General features: G+C 35.4%; 1 long non-coding RNA gene across 1 annotated transcript; it reads left to right on the top strand.

The window, feature by feature from the left end:
- The first annotated feature begins 12,026 nt into the window (after positions 1 to 12,026).
- On the top strand, positions 12,027 to 16,360 carry LOC137716054 (uncharacterized). The gene is made up of 3 exons (XR_011065631.1): positions 12,027 to 12,241; positions 12,804 to 12,922; positions 16,053 to 16,360. It is a non-coding gene; the product is annotated as an uncharacterized lncRNA (long non-coding RNA).
- Positions 16,361 to 20,675: the final 4,315 nt, after the last annotated feature.

Genomic DNA, 20,675 nt, shown 5'->3' on the forward strand with positions numbered 1-20,675 from the left:
TTTTTATTCAACGGCCCACACTCATTGGTTAGGAGGATCCTCACCTTGAGCTCAAAAGAGGATCCAAATCCGAACTATAGTATCCCATGAGGTTTGGTATTGGTTGATTTTTTCCACTTGTCAGTTGATTAAAACAATTGCACAACAGAGAAACGTTTGTATTGGTACACAATCCATCCTCGCATAACCAACTTAGACGTAATAAATATAAATAAGTTCAAAACCCCAAGACCTGTGTATACGAGAGACGCAGAGTTGACTCAGAGCCGTGGTGAGTTAACTCAGTACGTTAATCCGATCCATGCAGTAAAAGCTTAACGGCACACATTTTGTTACTTTCTTTTCACTACTGAGGAGCACATTGTTGAGTAAAATGGCGGGAACAATTTCCCTTGGTAGAATTCCCCGCCAAATTCTTCGCGGCTTCAAATAACTGAATGCATATTTTTGACGGAAAACTTTGGATGCGGTCTTTAGTTATAAATATTCTTTGATTGAAATCTTGTTGGTTTTTAATTTTTGACCAATATCCCTAAAATTAATGTGATAATTTATTTCTATATACGTTACTATATTTTTTAAATTAAAAATTAGAAATTTTAGTATTTATATAAATGAGATTTTAAATTAAAAAAACCATAATTTGCGGGATTAAAAATATTAAAATATAAATATAATGTTTTGTGTGTGTGTATATATAAACATGGGTACATTCATCAAAATTAACCAAAAAATTAATTGTATCAAAACATGGGTACATTCTTCAAAATCACAAAAAAAAAAAAAAAAAAGAAAAAAAAAAAAGAAAAGAAAGATATTAGGCTTAATACCATTAGTAAATTTTTTCAATGAAACTTGACATGGATACATTTTAAAATCAAAGAAAAAAGAATGTACCCATATAAGTTTAAAAATGGATTAGAAAAAAATTGAACATATTTTATATAAAAAATTGTACATTTTACATATAACAAATTGGTATATTTAAGAATGAGTACATTTTAAGATTAAAAAGTTTTACATGAATGGGTACATATAATTAGCATGGGTACATTTAGCAAAATAAAAAGTACAAATAAAAAATATATGGGTACAAATACAAATAAACTTTAAAAAATATGGGTACAAAAAGAAATTAATATATGGGTACAAATTAAAATTGAAAAGAAAATTGGTACAAATTAAAAAAGAATTACAAATTAAAAATGGGTACAAACTAAAACTAAAAATATATGATAAAAAATTTAGTCATAAATATAAATATACTAATTGTAACATTTTTAACATTAAATGAATATATTTAGAAATAAAAAAAATATTTTATTATTGAAATAATTAATGATGTTATTAATACCAAGGACCTTGATCAAAAATTGAAAATGAATAGGATTTTAATCAATGAAGTAGTAAAAGGAAGGATGAGAACCTAATTTGTAGTTGGCAGTTATTACTACATAAACATAATATCCAAATAAACGTACATATTACAAATGTTTTTTTTTCTCTCTTGTTTAACAGATTGGCATGGAATGTTGTTAGACTTTTAATCGGAACCAAGATGAAGGGTATGTTTGTGTGTGCTTTTAAAGTGACTGAAAGCGCTTTTAAATTTTAATGAAAGTGCTCTTGAAACTAATCCTTAGTTAAAGTGCAAGTGAATCCTAAAAAATCACTTTAAGTGCTTCTTGCAAAAGGACATAATTGGTGTTTCTTCCAAAACGTATTTCAAGCGTTTTTGGAACTCAAAAACATTTGCACTATAAGCGTTTTTCAATCATTTTAAAAGTATTTCCAAATGAGCTCGAAGTCATTAGAATCTCATTAGTATAATAATTAGGGAGGTGTTATTGACACTTCAAAAAAGTCACCATACACTTATTCCTAGTGAAAACTAAGTGAGAATGGCTAATAACAATTTCCTATCATTATGCAATGGTGATTTTTAAGAAGCTAATAGCTCATTGTGAGGCTTAGCCTAACCCTTCCTCTTAGTGTAGATAATATTATTTGTTAAAAAAAAAAAATTTGACACATTTATGTTATGCCTGTATGGAATCCAAGGGCAATAAGTTCTTTTTTATTTCATATATCTCTATTAATTAATAAAAAAACTCATTGTCAACCAAAACTTCATTAAATTACCAGTTTACCCCTCTAATTAAAACAGAACATGAATAAGAAATATGGTGCATAAATGTAATTTCACACAACCAAATTTTGTTGTTTTTTTTTTCAAAGTCTCACCTACATATAATCTTAACATATCTCTAATTATAAAAAATTAAAAAAAAAAACTTTTCACTCCCACGTTCTTTATCACTTCCTTCCTCTCTCCTTCTATTTCAAAAACAAAAATAAAGAATTTTCTCACACTTTGTGTGTGCCCATATACTAGTGTTGTTTAAAGGTTCATGGGGTGGAGGAGGAGGATTAGTTGGTCATATGCCAAGACCAACTAGTGTGGTCTCATGCATCAGCGATGGTGTGTATTTCGGAACCTTTTATTGCTATGTCAGCTCTTTATCATTCTTTTTGCATTCTTTATGTTTATTCCATGTGGCTACTAACAATCGGGGTCCTTTGGAACCAAATCTTTGGTTTTTAAGTGTTCAATGTTAGAAGTTTAATAATTTAAATATTAGCATTATTAATATTTAAATATTTAATATTTAAGTGAATGAAAATTAAAGTAGTCATGGGATGGGATGGGTTTGACCTGCAACTTTTCCAAAAGGTTATGTATGTTTGAACAAAGGTCACAACCTTTGTCTTTTGGAAACAGATGCACCTTTGAACAAAGGTTGCATCTTTGTCTTTTGGAAACGCAGATGTAACCTTTGTATTTCGGTAGCAGACGCAATTTCAAACAAAGGTTGCATCCTTTGTTTTTTGGAAGCAGACGCAACCCTTGAAAAGGGGGCATGTCAAAGCCTATAAATATACCAAGTCAAGCATTCTAGATATAGTTTTGCATCCAGAAATCATATAGAAATTATAGTAGTTTAGTGTTCAACAAAGAGAGTTTTAAACACTTTTGGTTTGTTGTTCTTTGTGGATTGGAGTGCTACTTCTGCAAAGAGAAAGATTGTTGTATCCTGGGAGACATTTGCCAACACAAACCTTGAGGCACCATTGAGGGGCAAGCTTGTCTTAAGGCTATAAAATCAAATTCTAGCCTCGATCTTTTAAGGTTCTTCTATTCCTTGTTCTTCTTGCATTTGTAGAAATTTTATTGTGTATTATTCAATAGTTTATAATAAACAATATATAGTAGTTTTCAAACCTTTTTCCAACAATCTTCAGACAAGATTTTGTTTTGTTAAATTGTTATATTTTATTAGCGAAGTTTAATTAAATAATCTTGTGGGTTACGGTGTTAAGAAACTAAAGTCTATTTGCTTCATAATATTTTGTTGCTTTTACTTTAATTATAATATATTGAATTGTGTGATGTTCTCTCTTAAGGGAAAATGGATGATACTAGTAATTCTTCTAGTAAATTGGGTAGCACGTCAGTTGTGAGTGTTGTGCCCATGATGATCCCAACTTCCACCAATCATGGTGAGAAGTCTGAGAAGTTCAATGGGACAGACTTCAAGAGGTGGCAACAGAAAATGTTATCTGACTGAAGATGTGCCTGTGTCTGGAACTACCACAAAAGAAATGGCTGAAGTAGGTGCATGGAACCATTATGATTTTCTTTGCAAGAATTATATCCTCAATGCATTAGATAATGCACTATACAATGTGTGTAGTCCAATTAAAAATGCAAAAGCCTTATGGAACTCTCTTGACAAGAAATATAAGTCTGAAGATGCTGGCATGAAGAAATTCATGGTCGATCGATTTCTTGACTATAAGATGACATACTCCAAGAAGGTTATTAACCAAGTCCAAGAGCTACAACTTATTCTTCATGAAATACATGTTGAAGGGATGTTGCTAAGTGAGACCTTTCAAGTAGTTGCAGTAATTGAAAAATTACCTCCTGCTTGGAAAGATTTCAAAAACTATCTTAAGCACAAGCGCAAAGAGATGGGACTTGAGGATCTAATCATAAGATTGAGGATTGAGGAGGATAATCGTTGCTCTGAAAAGAAGTTTAACAATTAACTTATGCAAGCCAAGGCACACATTGTGGAGGGTGGGTCAAAGAATAACAAAAAGAGGAAGCACTATGGTGAAAGTTCAAGCCAAGGGAATTCTAAGAAGTTCAAAGGCAAGTGTTTTGTTTGCAACAAGACAGGACATTGTGCTAGTGGATGTCAAAACCGCAAAGGCCAAGACAATTCCAAAAAGAAGAGTCATGAAGTACACATAACTGAGGAAGGGAAGCTGTCTAAAGAGATCTCTGACATAAATCTCGCGGTCGTGGTATCTGAAGTCAACATGGTAGGAGACACTAAGGAATGGTGGGTTCACACTGGGGCTACTTGCCACATCTGTTTTGTAGAAAAAAGTTTACTACCTATCAAGAAGTTACCCATGGAGAGCAATTGTTCATGGAGAATTCTTCTACATCCAAGGTTCAAGGCCTAGGAAAGGTAATTCTAAAGATGACTTATGGAAAGGAACTCACTCTTAACGATGTGCTTCATGTGCCTGACATCAGAAAGAACCTAGTCTCTGAACCATTGTTGAGTAAAAATGGTTTCCGTTTAGTTTTTGAGTCTGACAAGTTTGTACTAATAAAGAGTGGAATGTTTGTTGGGAAAGGATATCTCAGTAATGGTCTTTTCAAAATGAATGTAATGACTGTTGTACCCAAAATTATCAATAAAGTTAATTCTTCTGCTTATATTGTGGAATCGCCAAATATATGGCATGGGAGGTTAAGACATGTGAATTATGATACTATACATAGGCTAATTAACATGGACCTATTACCTAAGTTTCATATTGATATAAGTCATAAATGTGAAACTTGTGTGGAAGCAAAGTCAACTAAAGCACACTTTCACCCTGTTGAAAGAAGTACGGAACCTCTAGAATTAATTCGTGGTGATATCTATGATTTAAAGTTTGTGCAAACTAGAGGAGGCAAGAAATATTTTATTACTTTCATAGACAATTGCACAAGGTACTGCTATGTGTATTTGCTAAGAAGCAAAGATGAAACCTTAGAAACGTTCACAAATTATGAGAACGAAGTTGAGAATCAACTTAGCAAAAAGATAAAAGTTATAAGAAGCGATAGGTAAGGTGAATATGTTGCAACCTTTTCTGAATTTTGTACTCAACATGGGATTATTCACCAAACTACTGCTCCTTATTCACCTCAATAAAACAAAGTTGCTGAACGCAAAAATCGTACATTAAAAGAAATGATGAACGCTATGTTGATAAGTTCTAGGGCAGCCCAGAATTTCTGGGGAGAAGCATTGCCTTCTGCAAACCACATTCTCAATAAATTACTTCACAAGAAGTTAGATAAGACACCTTATGAAATATGGAAAGGTAGAAAGCCTTCTTATAAATTTCTCAAAGTTTGGGGGTGTCTAGCTAAGGCAACAATCCTAATCCTAAGAAGATTAAAATAGGACCTAAAACCATTGATTGTGTATTCATTGGTTATCCCATAAATAGTAGTGCATGTCGATTTCTTGTACATAAATCGAATAATCCCGAAGTACAGATTAATACAATAATTGAATCAAGGAATGCCACATTCTTTGAAAATGTATTTCCATGGAAAATTGCACAAAAACAAAGTTCTTTGAAAAGAACTTATGATGACTTTAATAGCAGTCATAAAGAAAGTAATGATAATTCTGCTGACCAAGAACATGTACAAGAAATTGAACCAAGACGTAGTAAGATGGCTAAGATATCAACGTCTTTTGGACCTGATTTTCTTACTTACTTGATAGAAAATGAGCCTTAAACGTATAAGGAAGCTATATCCTCTCCAGAAGCTCCATTTTGGAAAGAGGCTATTAATGCTGAAATTGAATCCATCATGCAAAATCATACATGGGAATTGGTGGATCTTCCTCCTGGAAACAAACCTTTAGGTTATAAATGGATTTTCAAAAGGAATATGAAAGCAGATGGACCTATTGACAAGTATAAGGCAAGACTTGTCCCCAAAGGTTTTATGCAAAGAGAAGGCAGCTTATACTATTTTGATACATATTCGCCAGTCACAAGGATAACATCCATTCGCATGTTGATTGCTATTGCAGCAATTCATAATCTTAAGATTCATAAAATGGATGTCAAGACTGTTTTTCTAAATGGTAATTTGGACGAGGAAATTTATATGGAACAACCTGAAGGTTTCATAGTGCATGGCCAAGAGAGAAAGGTATGTAGACTTGTTAAATCACTTTATGGTTTAAAACAAGCACCTAAGTAATAGCACCATAAGTTTGACACTGCAATGTTGTCAAATGGATTTAAAATAAATGAGTGTAACAAATGTGTTTACAGTAAAAGCACACAAGAGGGATATGTGATTGTGTGTCTATATGTCGATGATATGCTAATTATTGGTAGTAATCATGAGATTATTAAATCTACCAAAATAATGTTGGCTAATAAGTTTGATATGAAAGATATGGGAGTTGCAGATGTTATAGTAGGAATCAAGATTTCTAGAACGTTTGAATGACTAATTTTATCTCAATCACATTATATTGAGAAAATACTTACAAAATTTAGTAATTATGTAAGTAGTCCTGCAAAAACACCATATGATGTCAATTTGCATTTATCAAAGAATATTGGTCTATGTATATCTCAATGTGAATATGCATGAATAATTGGTAGTCTAATGTACATTACAAATTGTACACGTCCGGACATTGCATATTCAGTTAACAGATTAAGTAGATATACAAGTAATCCTAGAAATGATCATTGAAAGGCAATTGCAAGGGTTCTAGGTTATTTGAAATTTACACAGAACTATGGATTGCACTTCACAAGATATCCAGCAGTACTTGAAGGCTATTGTGATGCTAACTGGATATCTAATACATAAGACTCAAAGTTCACGAGTGGATATGTTTTTACCCTGAGAGGCGGAGCTATTTCATGGAAATCCTCTAAACAAACGTGTATAGCTAGATTCACTATGGAATCTGAGTTTATTGCTTTAGATAAAGCAAGGGAAGATGCTGAATGACTTCGTAATTTCTTAGAGGATATTCCCAATTGGCTGAAGTCGGTGCTCGCCATATGTATACATTGTGATAGCCAATCAGCGATTAGAAGGGCACAAAATCATATGTATAACGGTAAGTCCCCACACATACGTCATAGACATAATACCATTAGGCAACTTCTCTCAAGTGTTATAATTACCATTGATCACATAAGGTCAAAATAAAATATAATGGATCCGTTTACTAAAGGTTTGACTAGAGAGTAAGTTTATAAATCATCGAGGGGAATGGGTTTAAAGCCTGTCTTAAGAATCGCCATAATGGTAACCCAACATAGCTGACTGGAGATCCAAAGATCTAGGTTCAAAGGGACAACCGAATTGTGGATGATTCAATGGGAGCATTGCGGAGATAATCTCCTACCCATGTCCTATGATGAAACAGTGTTATCTGCAGCGTGTTTAGGATAAGCTTTGCTTTTAATGATTCCTATACTTGGAAATAATAAGTGGGGTATTTTGCAAGATACTCTTAATGGGATATCACCTACATGAGTGTGAAAAGTGACCGTTTCTATGAGAATTATTAGGCTGAATTCTCTAAAGCACTCAGGATTACCGGGAATTGTTTAGGGCCAAAATGAACACAACCGTAGAATCATGTGTTCGGAGGAATACCGTGTGAATATTATTGTCTTGGTTTACATCAACGATTGAGCAGTTCAAGACATCACGTTCACTAATTAGCTAGTAAATCCAATAATATTTCACTAAGGAAGGTTCAAAGCCAAAAACTACCTCTCCCCATACGGTATTTATCCAATTAAACTCTCTCTAAGTGTTTGCATCTTCATTTGCATTAAATTTTATTAATTTTCATTCATGTGGTGATTTTTAGAAATTTAATGATTTAAATATTAGCATTATTAATATTTAAATATTCAATATTTAAGTGAATGAAAATTAAAGTAGTCATGGGATGGGATGGGTTTGACCTGCAGCATTTCCAAAAAGTTATGTATGTTTGAACAAAGGTCACAGTCTTTTGGAAACAGATGCACCTTTGAACAAAGGTTGCAACTTTGTCTTTTGGAAACGCAGACGCAACCTTTGTATTTCGGTAGTAGACGTAATTTTGAACAAAGGTTGCATCCTTTGTCTTTTGGAAGCAGATGCAACCTTTGAAAAGGGGGCATGTCAAAGCCTATAAATAGACTACCAAGTCAAGCATTCTAGATATAGTTTTGCATCCAGAAATCATATAGAAATTAGAGTAGTTTAGTGTTCAAGAAAGAGAGAGTTTTAAACATTTTTGGTTCACTGTTCTTTGTGGATTGGAGTGCTACTTCCGCAAAGAGAAAAATTGTTGTACCCTAGGAGAAGGCACCACCAAGGGGCAATCTTGTCTTAAGGTTATAGAATCAAATTCTAGCCTCGATCTCTTAAGGTTCTTCTATTCCTTGTTCTTCTTGCATTTGTAGAAATTTTATTGTGTATTATTCAATAGTTTATAATAAAAAATATATAGCAGTTTTCAAAGTTTTTTCCAACTTTCAGAATTTGTCAGTGTAGGTTATTTTGATTTCTTCACAACATTTGACCATCTCTTGTGGCTTAGATTCCATTTCTTGTGTATTTTCTTGGGTATATGCCAAGAACACCTATATTGAGCGATGTGCTTTATCGGAGGAACTTAGGGCCATCTTTAATTCTCTTGGTCACACACCTTGGATTGTGCTTGGAGATTTTAATTGTGTTTTGGGTGCTTGTGAAAAAAAGAGGAGGTGTTCTCCCTAACCTTTGCTTGAATTCAAACTATGTTTATTGAATGTGGTTTGCTTCACTTTCCAACAAAAGATGTCCCTTTCACTTTGGTACAACGAGGCCTATGAAGGAGTGTTGAAATGCTTTTGAGTAGATGTGTTGGTTATTTAATTTGGTTATTTAATTGGGTTCATTCATGGGGTTCTTCTGAGTGCAGTAGTGTGCCTCGTATATCTTCGTATCATTGCCCGCTTCTTATGTCTTTTAGTTGGGTATCTGTGGTGCCAATAGTTCATTTCCCCTTTCAGAGAATGTGGTTAGAAAGCTCAGATTTTATTCTGTTGGTTTCTGACACATAAGCTGGGCTCCACTTTTTTTGGAGATTTCAACTATGATGTGGATAATTCTTTGCACGATTTGGAAGTAATACAGGAGGAAACTACTTGTCTTGGTCCTCTGATGATAGATTTGCACGAGAAATGCAAGCCCGAGGGCTTGTACATGAGGTTCTTTGATTACAAAAATGCATTTGAAGGATAAATCACGAGTTCTTTGGTTATCTCTAGGGAATGGGAATACTAAATTTTTTCACTCTATTGTGAAATTCAAAAAGCTTCATTAATCTTTGGCATCAGTTTGTGTGGGTTTCATACATTGGATGATTCGGTCTCTATACAAGATCACATCGTGACACACTCGAATTGGATTGGTGTGGCTGGGTTTAAAAAAGTTCTCCCTATAATCTCTTCACATTCGATTTGGATTGTAGGTGATGGTTCTCAAGTTTTGTTTTGATCTAATAATTGGTTAGGCGGTCTTTTGATTTCCTATCTTAACACCTCTGATGCTCTTGCTTCTACAATCAAAGCATGAGTGAGAGACTTTATATGTGGTTCTCATTGAATTGCCGCTGGATTTCATTAAATTTTTTCTGAAGTTGCTTCTTTAATTATAGCTACTCCTATAATGTTTCAGGCATCTTCCGATTCTTTATGTTGGTGTGAATCTCTCTTTGGTATTCTTACAGCTAAAGAGGCTTATTCTCACTTGTTTAACTTTGGCATCCAAGTGCCTTGGAGAAAAGGTCTCATCATATTCAACCAAGGCAAAGCCTAACTATTTTGGAAAGTTTTTACATGGTCGTCTCCTCACTGATACGGTGCCTCAACTTATGGGAGTTTCGATAGTTTCTCGTTGCTCATTTTTATAATTTAGCTGTTGAGTCTCTATCTCACATTATTTATTTGGAACGTTCTTAAACCGTTGGTCTTTGGTCTTGGTTGTTAGAGCTTTTTCATCATCCTTATCTAGTGGTTCAATCAGTATCTTTTCTAAAACTTTTTCTTACATCTTTTCCTAGTTCTACTCGAAAACTTTGGATTATAGTGGCTTGTACTTTTATTGGGGACTTTGGTTTCTTCACAATCAAATTTGGTTTGAGGATAAGTCTATTGTCCTAGATTATACGTGGCTAGCTGCTCGGTTTTCGTGACTTGGCTCTAGTGTGTTTTTCAAGCGGTAGGTCATCCTCTTTAGTGTTGCCTATTTTCTCAATATAGGTATCTCGCTGCTTTCTATTGTGGCTCCATTCTTTATTCCAGTCATCTGGAGGTTGCTAATGGTCGGGTGGCTCAAGGTTAACATCAATGGATCTTGTGCCAATGAACGTGCTAGATTTTGGGGGATTTTTCGCTCATTAAAAGGTAGGGCACTTGGTGCTTTTGCATCAAACAAAAACTTCGTAAGTTCAGCTGCTACATAAATTCCTTCTTTCATAGAGGCTGTGCGTATAGCTTAGGTCAGAGATTGGAAACATTTATGGATTTTTAAGGCTCCTAAAGTGGTTTGTGGTTTGTTACAGTAGATTGGAATAATTGTCTTTGGCAACTTTGTCAAATGCGATTTATGTGTACACACATTTTATAAAGAAGGAAATCAAGTTGTAGATGCTTTAGCTTCGTTTGGGGCAATTAGTTATGCAAATTATTGGTTGTTTACCATTCCAGATTTTGTAGCCTTTGCTCATACTCATGACATTTTGTTTTGTCTTTATTATCGTTTTTGTTGATCCTTTTTTAGTCTTTGTGGATATTAGCACAATGCCCTTGCTTATATCTTTTTCATTTATTTTTATTTGTTATCAATAAATTTGGTGGATGATGGACATGAGAGGAGTTTTTGGGTGTAATGGTCCTCACCCCTTTAGGGTTTTTGGGAGAGTAGGAAATTACTTGGTCTATTTTAAAAATCACTCTAAACCTTGTAGGTGTAAAATGCAATTGACCTTTCATAAAATTATTATCATTGCACATTCGTAATCAATTAGGGAAGCAAGTAGTATGTCAACCTACTAGTCCTTCCTTATTCAAAATTCTCACTAACGAAGATGAAGGTCTATAAACCTATACTGATTTGCTCATCTCCGATCCATAATACGTCATGACAAAGTTGGCCGCTTTGTTCACTTATTCCTTCGATTTGGTGGGCTCATTAAAATTTTTGAGTTTTTTTTTACTTTTTTTTGTAGAGTTTGCTCCATAGTTCTATTCCCAACACGAGTAGTGGAGGCTCTGAACTATGTGTCGTCTATCTTGACGTTTTGAATTTAAATTTTTGTTTTTTAATATTTAATGTTTTAATTTGATATTCTTTTATATATATTTAAGGAAGTGTTATTGGCACTCCAAGAATCTCATTCTACACTCCTCACAAGTGTATTTTTCTTTCCAAATATAGAAAGTTTGGAGTGTAGAATGAGATTTTTGGAGTGCCTATAACAATTCCTTATATTTATAAAGATTTTGTATTAAAAATAGATTTTTTCCTCGATATAATGGTAAATTAGTAAATTTATAAGCAGATTTTTTATTCAATGAGTTATTTAAAAGTGAATTGAAACTTGAGAGGTGTGTAATGTCTCAAGCAAGAAAGAGTTTTGTAAACACTCAATAAACCTGCCACTCAAGATTAGAGTGCATTATTCAGTTGTAAGTGAGAAGTCTTATATTCGAATCTTGTGGATGGCAAATCGATACCAAATTAAATTGTCAATTATGTGATTTAGCCGAATTCTCTTCCCTTAATGTAAAACATATCGTTATACTTTTTTTTGGTTCAAAAAAAATAAAGAAAGTATTATTCTTCGGAAGAAAAACCACTCAGTAACGTTTCCCCGAGATAAAAAGAACAAAACTGCAAAAACATGAGGCCGATCTGGTCGTTGTCTTGTTTAAGTGAGAGAGCGTCGGGGATCAGTTAAGTGCCCCTCGTAATCCCTCAATCGAGATAGCCAGTTATGTCTTCAATGGAAGAAACACCTTCCCCTCCAAAGCGTCGATTGTTGTGCGCCACCTATTTCGACGCTCTCTGGTTTTTGCATTCTCTTCCTCTTTCATTTCAGTTGAATTAATTTCACAATTGTACGGCTGGCTTTTGCTACGATTTCCTTCAAATTTGTGTACTTTTAGGCTCTTATAACTTAATTTTGAATTCAACAGAAACATGGGTTTTGCATAATTGTTCATAAAATGATTTATATATGGTCGAATTCGACTTGGTTTTATTGAATTTCTGGTGAAATGTTTTTACTGCCAATTTAGTTACTGCCCACAAATGAAGTTTGGTAATTTCTGGCAATTTCACTGCTGCCCACTTAAAAAAGCTTCAAACTTGATAGTCTTACAAGCTTATAAAAGCAAATTCTTGGTGGGTTTATTTTTTATTTTATTTTTGACAATTAAATTTTGTGGATGATTCTTTGTGTCAGTGAAGCTTCAAACGTCTTTAAATCTTATTGCTAATTTTTTTTGATATCAACATTTTGTTTCTTCTAGATGTTTGCTATATTACTCATTCTATTTAGGGGTTGTTTCTTAGCGTCTGTTTATTTTTATCTCTTGCATTTAATATGATGGGCACTCGTGTTTGGCAGTTCCAGTGCATCAGATGTAGCAGTATTATAGACTTGGGTCACTTGATAACTGTTCTGGGAAATGGACTTCTCTGGTTGATTGCTTGGTTTTGAAGACGAAGCGGTCATCTGAAGTGCAGGTTTGATTTTGAGTTTGGCTATATATTTCCATCCATTTTCCGTGCGTTAATGTATTCCGCTTCATTACTATGTGTCTTTCCATTGGTAATTGTACAACATGCAGTTCGATATTTTCCTTTGGCTTATAAATCAGATTGCTTTATTGGGGTTTCCCCTAATTTAAGGCCTATTTTGAGAAGCTGATGTCTACCAAAATCTAAATACTTAGGACTGATGGTGTGACATCCTGCGTAGAAAATCTCATGCACTCACAGCAACAAAATGGAGTAGGAGAACATAGACACGGACATATTGTTGAAACTGGTCTCTCTTTATTGTATAAGTTGTTGTTTCCCTTCAATTCTGGCTTCATGCCAATGCCACTATAGTAGTTTTAATTGATTATCTGACTAGTAGGTAACTGCTGCTAAATCTCCGTGCATTTAGCTATGCATTCATCCCAGGTTGTAGTTTCAAGGATTTTTGAGATGTTTGCTATCCTCATATAAAGCCTTATTGTCTGCATAAGTTACTATCTATAACTAAACAATACACTTCTAGCATACACATTGGATTACTAAGTGTTTATTTGTCTAGATGGTGTAGGACAATGTAAGGTGGGTGTTGCCGATAATTATGGTAGACTCAGTAATAGATATGATTTAAAGCAAGAAAGTTTAGGGTCAATGTGATTTTAAAGAAATTGGAAAAATAGAATATAATAGGGAGGACAAAGAGAGAAGAAAGTAAAGGAGGAGGTGTAGCTGGCCTTTAACATGACATACTTTTTCATTAAACCATATTGATTTTGCTTTATAAGGAATAGCCTTAGTTATAGGGAAATAGAATTCTCAATGGCTACTAGAAATTTTAAATGGCTCATTAAAATCCTAAAAGACTCATCGGAAAGTAAACAAAATAAGTACGAGGGAGGTTAATGAGTTTTCTCATCAGTGTGTTGTGCATTAGCAATGCTGTGTTTATTCCTTCTTGTCCTGATAAAAAGAATTGGGATTAGCCAGGAGGCTATTTGCCCTTCCTTTCTTACCTTGATATTCCTTTCCTTCACGCCTTTCGTCCTTATAAGATTATTTCACTAAAGTTCACATTCTTGCTTGGTTGATTTCATGAAAAACTTAAAACCTTGGATTTGTTTAAAAAAAAATAAAGCCCTACACTTCATTGTTTCTTCATTGGTGTATACAATATAGCTTTAATGGTGAATATTTGGATCACATCTTACATTTTTCCATTGTGACTCAAATTTGGTGCATTGTGCTTCATTCCTTTGGGGTAGACGGTGATTCCAAGAAATTTTTACTCTTTGCTCTGCAATTTCTTTTTGGTTAATGATTTTAGCAAGATATTGATCACCTTGTGAAATTGTGCTTTTTTAGCTTTTCTTTTTGGTGGTTTGGTGGAGTATAAATAGGGAAACTTTTAGAATAAAGAAGACACTATGGCTTCACCTTAGGACAATCATTTTTTCTCTTCTTCCTTGTGGACTTCTAGGTCTAAAACTTTGAGTGATATTACCCTTAGTGTGATTCTTCTAGACTGTTCTTTTCTTTGATATTTGATCTTGGTTTGGGTTGGGTGGGACTTATTCATCTTATTTTGTACAGTCTCTTTATAAAGAATAACTTAAATTAAAAGGCTCATTAAATAATAGGAGACTGATAGAAATTAAGTCCTTCTTAGACAAATGAATCATCTCTTAATAGCACTTGACATTAGCTATTGCATTTTTTTAACTTAAGCGTTTTATAGATTCGAGTATTGCAATATATGAAGCAGGACTTGTGGTTTCTTGAAGTTGGTTAGACTATGAGGAACATTCAATCCAATGGCAGTATATCACCACTAGTTTCCTTGTTTGTTATGGACCTAAAGCAATTAATAGGGGCCAAGAAACGAGCCACTGTGGCTTGGTCCTCCATAGAAGCCGAATATTGACCCTAGACTATCACAACAGCTGAACTCACCCCAAAATTTTCAGCTATTGAGTGATTGCATATTTTTCTCCCCATGCCAACTGAAATTTACCATCACTTTGTTCTGGACGGTGTTTCACCAAAAGGATTTGGCTATTTGGTGCATTGGAATCCTGCTGTTTAGGGAAGAAAATGTGAGTTGGATGGTTCCAGCTAGTTGTAATTCTTTTTTGTGAATTGGTTTCAAGCAGAGATGGATTCTCATGTTGTGTTGTGGGTAAAAGCAGGACCCCCCCCACAAAAAAGTGTTCCTTCCATGCTGGGTGGTGGTTAGAAAGCAAAAATTCTTGGGTTGTTGTGTCAAAAGGATATTTGGAAACTATATTGGGGTAGTTGAGATGGAGTGATGGGATAAAGTTGTAGTCCTTTCCTTTGGGCTTCAGTGGTTTCTAAATTTTGGGATTATCTTTTTCGGCTATTTGAACTGATTAAGAGGAGCTGTTCTTTAATACTCAAATTAGTTTTAAGGACCTGCTTGTGGACTGTTGTCTAGCCTGCTTCTTGTACGTTACGGTGGATAACTGGTCCACAACATTTATAGTTGATCAATTCAAATCAGTTTTCAATAAAGTACATTTTCGGCACTGATCAGCTTGTTGACATTTTTGCCATTCACATGTCCTCAGCTCAGTAAGTGAAATATGAAGCAAACAGATGGTTGGCTCTCCTCCATCTATTTGAGGATGCTGGGTAAGAATACAGATAAAGCAGTGCTGTGGTTTTTTAATAGCAACAACTGCTTCAAATGATTGCTATTAATACAGAATATGTAAAGCCTCTAAATAGTTTGAGAAGATAAGAGGGTTAACTCAGTTTTGTGATGAATTAGATGAAATTTGGTTGGTTTCCTATGGTCGTTTTTTGTTATCAGAAACACAGATTTATGAGCTGTTGCTAAAGGGTCTGTTGCTTTAAAAATCATTCTATTTGTTCTTTGTCTCCATGACTTGCCCCTACTTATAATTCGACCTTCAAGAAGTTCCGTTTTTTCAATTTTTTTCCTTACACTTTCCTAAAGAGCTTCTTTGACTGGACCTAGTGAGCTTCTTGGCGATCTATTTGGCACCGAGGGATATGACTGAAATTTAGTCTCGCTTGTCAATCGATGATATATATTTCTTTCAGGCAATTACAAACTGGACTTTTTTTAATGCAGGAAATTTTGGAAACTCGGGAGAAAGGCAAGTCTCACGTCTAGACTTTTCGAACTCCAGAAGAAGCGTCGGTTAACTAGAAAGAACAATATGGAGATTTAGATGAAGTGGAATGACTGAGATTTAGTCCAGCATTCGTCTAACTTTTCCCCACAATCGGCGAGAGATCTGCGCGTACAATATTATTTTCCTGTAGAATTTTGTTTATTTTTGTTAGGAAGCTCAAATGATTAATTTGAAGACACACAGACGGGAAGCATATAAACATTTTTGATCTTTGGTAGCAATAATATCAAATATTTTTTCAGTACGTAGAAAGAGAGTATTATCTGATCAAGTTTACACTTGCAAATCATGCAAAATCAGTGCATGCGTTCCCAATGATGAGTATTGCTCACATGATGCGGTTTTGTCTCTTTTTAGTCAACTTGGTTTCTTACCCTTTCTTTTTAAATGCGGTTCAACTTGGTTTTTTTGGTTTCTCGATTTTTATGCTCACCCACCCCTAATTCTTGTGAATATAATAATAGGTTCGGGATCAGCCCGGTTCGGCTCACTTTGACCGTATGACCAAAAAACCGAATCGAAGAGTTTTACTCGATTCGGTTCAGTTTTAAAACTATGAATTTTGAGCAAAAGCCAATTTAGTTCAGTTTTATTAGGAGAATTTGGTTTGATTTCAGTTAGTTTTTTGGTTTAGCCTTGGCCCGTTCCATGTGCTGGGCTTGTAAATCCTATTTCCATTTAATTTTTTGGGCCTAATTTTGAGTTTTGGAACAAATTATCTAAGTTCAAATATTCAAAGTGAAATATAGAGATTGTATCAAAGGTTAGACTTGTATCAAAGGCCAATGGCAGAGAAATTGTAACCGGTGTTGATTGAATTTTTGAATAGTATGAATAGGACCCTCAAGGTCATTTGTTAAACGTCAAGCATCAACCACACTTTTGCATTCTATCGATCTAGCTAGCTTTCCATTATATAGTAGTTAGAATTTATCTTTTTAATTGTTTATTGTTCTTCGCTTTATTTTTAAGTTTATTTAGTACTTCAATTTTTAGCAAAAACGCATGGGCATAAAGCATTATTGACATATCCCTAACTAATCAAATACTCACTCAGATTATTATACTACAACTCGAATTATTTCAACCATAGTGAAGACTTCAATCTAATTGAGAGGACGTTCTGTGGTTTCGAAATATTTGATCCAGTCAATGTAAGTTCTTTGAGAGCTTTCATATAGATTTCCGAATCAAGATTCTCATAGATAAAGTACCAGAACGTATAACATCCATTACGAGGGAATACGTCTCCTTGTACTCAATCCTAGGGCGCTGAGAAGTCTTGTGCCACGATGTATGGCTTATATCACAGTTTGGGCCCGAAATAATATCATTGGGCCGAGCATAGGGTTGTGCTCAGCCCAAAGCTATGTTAAGTACTATGGGCTGCCTGATGGATTCCGGGCCAGTTGGCAGGGTCGGTCGAGTCCTATCCTAAGAAGGAGTAGTCCAGATAAATAAAAAGGGTCGAGGAAGTCCTGGTGCAACTAGGATTCTCAGCCAGCAAGGAATAAAGCCTCGAAGGGGGGGTAAGTTCAAAGTCCTAATGGAAGTAGGGTTGTTCGAAGTAAAGTTGGAACGGGACAAGGACTCCCAATCCAGATAGGGGTTTGATTCGGTCTCAAGGAGTGGGTGCTATAAATACAAGAAATCATGCAACAAAAGGGAGCTTGAATTCAACATACAATTGCCCTGCGCAAAACCTCTTAAACACCTTGAGATTTTTCCTTTTCTTTTTCTGCCAACACACCTTCAGTTTGGATAAACAGCAATGTGAAGGCGACCGGCGAGCATCTTCAGTTTGGATAAACAGCACTGTCGTCGTAGAATCAGCCGACCAAGGAGCATCTTCAGTTTGGATAAACAGCACTTCGTCGAGGCCGACTGGTTACCTATCCAAGTCTCGGCTGAGGAGGGTTTTCGAATCCTTATTGGCAGGGGTCATCTTATTAGCCTTCTCGGCGAAGTAAGGTGTCACGAGCTACGACATTCGGCGTATCGGACGCCGAGTGATTTTATGATTGGGTATTCACAAGTAAGTTTCAAAGTTCAACATTTTGACGGCCGAACCACGTTCACCATCAATACGTACATCACCTTTGAGTATTTGTGTCCGTATAGTCTAGTGTCGATTCGACGTTCTTATACTCTTACGAACATAATCACGGTGACCGAATTAGGCATTGACGATTTGTGAACTTTGCAGAACTAGCAGCCTCATCTTCAGGCTCTAAAACCTAAAGACCGAGAGTGTTCCTTCCTCGGTCGCAGTCGCAAGATTAAGAAGTCAGCAATGCGCTCAACGCGACAACAACTAATTTTACTCCTCGGCCAAGCTCGGCCGACGAGTTGGCACGCCCCGCATTCAACCGAAGGACTTAGTTAGCCTATTAGTTACTTGGCCTGCGCGCCACGTAGGCTTTGTAATTTTTAAGGTCAACAATCACACTATCTCATTCTTCTCATTAAGTTTCCTTAAGAAAACTCACTTGCAGCCAACGGGCTTCACATGTGGAGGTGTTCGAACTACGGGCCCAAACACCATATGTTTTCGCAAGTGAATCAAGTTCGAACTGAATTGCTTGTTTTTAGTTTGATCAATCAAGTCTATGTTAACATTCATCAACGAAAAACAGTTCAATGTTATCGCTCAACATGATATTAGTAGCTACTATGTATGCAAAGCATCATCGACTATGATCTAATTCTAATTTAAACTAGCATAATGGATTGAAGTCTCACAATTCTAGGGAAGTGGATTTGTCTCTTCAAGGACACTTCCGTAATTTAGAATAACCTCATGTATTGAAGCAGTTGAGTAGGCTATGGCTAAATTCAAACTAGTTTCATTAGGTTGTGTCGTGGGTTTCCTCTTTTGAGTTGTTAATCCTTTGAACCAACGGGTTTGCCATGCTTCAAGATTGGAGTAGATGATTGGCTAGCCACCAATGTACTAGACCTGTAGCAGGTGCAACTAACTGTTGTTCAGGGGTGGCTCGTCTTTCATGCGAGATGTTTTGATGTACGTGTGGTACATCTATTCTTGTAGCCAAGTTGTAGTAGGTAAATATGACCTCGTCACTTTTTCTAGGTTAGTAAACTCATCTGGCATGTTTTGAGCAACGATCTGTAGATTAAAATACATTGCTCTTCAGTTCCAGACTGTTTAGTGTATGGATCTAGATGAGCAATTCATGGCGTTCTTCAGGAACGTTAACATTCTTATCTCCCCCTAACGACAAGAAAACTGTCTCATCGAACTGACAATTTGCAAAACATGTTGTAAAGAGATCCCTTGTCAAGGGCTCTATATAGCAAATAATTGATGGTGAATCATAATCGACATTGATTCTCATTATTATCTGAGGACTCATTTTGATAATGTAGTGGCAACATTGTGGGCACATAGATGGTGCACTCAAACACACGTAAATGCGAGGTTTCAGGCTCGTACCCAGTAACCAACTGTAACCATGAAAAATATTAGGTAGCGGTGGGCCTTAGATTGATCAACATAGCTGCGTGCAGAATTGCATAGCCCCAAGCAGAGACTAGAAGCTTGTGTGCATGACTAAGGTTTGAGAGATCAATTGAAGGTGCTTTATAAACACTTCTGCTAGGCCATTTTGGGTGTGAAAACGGGGTACATGATGTTCAACTTCAATCCCAATTGATATGCAATAATCGTTGAAAGTCTGCAACATAAACTCTCTGTCATTATCCAGTAAAATTGACTTAACCAGATAACAAGGGTGGGGACACCTAAGCTTTATAATTTATGCTAGGAGTTTCATAAATGCATCATTGCATGTGGACAGTAAGCAAACATGTGAATAACATGTTATTGCATCAACTAACACCATAAAATATTTAAATTGTCTGCAAATATCCCCTTGCATCTTCTGAAGTTACTTCAAAGGGAGGTTATGGGTAATCTTTGTATTTGAGGATTGAGTTAACAGTTTTCTCAAAGAGCAAGCTTTACATGGCATATTCTCAGGAATGAGTTTCAAACTTTTGGTAAAGGTTGTCCGCGAGATGTTTTGAGGATACGACGTGTCATATGTCTTCCTAGATGTCCCAAATGATTGTGCCAAAGCAAGCAAGTACTCCGGAACCCGGACTCTTGGCCAGCCACATGGTTTGCTTCCACAACTCATATGGTTGTGATATACAATCCATCTGGAAGGCGTTCCATCTTCTTAGGAATACGCTTATAGTTATATTCGTATAAAGTGATACAAAGGTATTCCGAACCATTCTCTTCAGTGATTTTAACATGATAGTTATTCTCTCAAATATCCTTAAAGCTTAACAATGTTCTTCCAAAATAGGGTGAGAAAAGGGTATTTTTAATGGTTAATTCAGTACTAATTGACAACAGGATATGGGCAGTGCTATACCCCTCAATTGGGTTGGATGGCCCTAAAAAAATTGTCAAAGGTGGATTTTTATGTATGAAGTTAATAAAAGAGTGGTGGTTGGTGTGCGTGGTTTTACCATCTTCCATACAACTATCTTCCCCGCAAGATATACCTAAAAATAAATTAATTGAATAG

This window comes from Pyrus communis, chromosome 14, assembly GCF_963583255.1.
Source record: "Pyrus communis chromosome 14, drPyrComm1.1, whole genome shotgun sequence".
In the NCBI taxonomy this organism is placed as follows: domain Eukaryota; kingdom Viridiplantae; phylum Streptophyta; class Magnoliopsida; order Rosales; family Rosaceae; genus Pyrus; species Pyrus communis.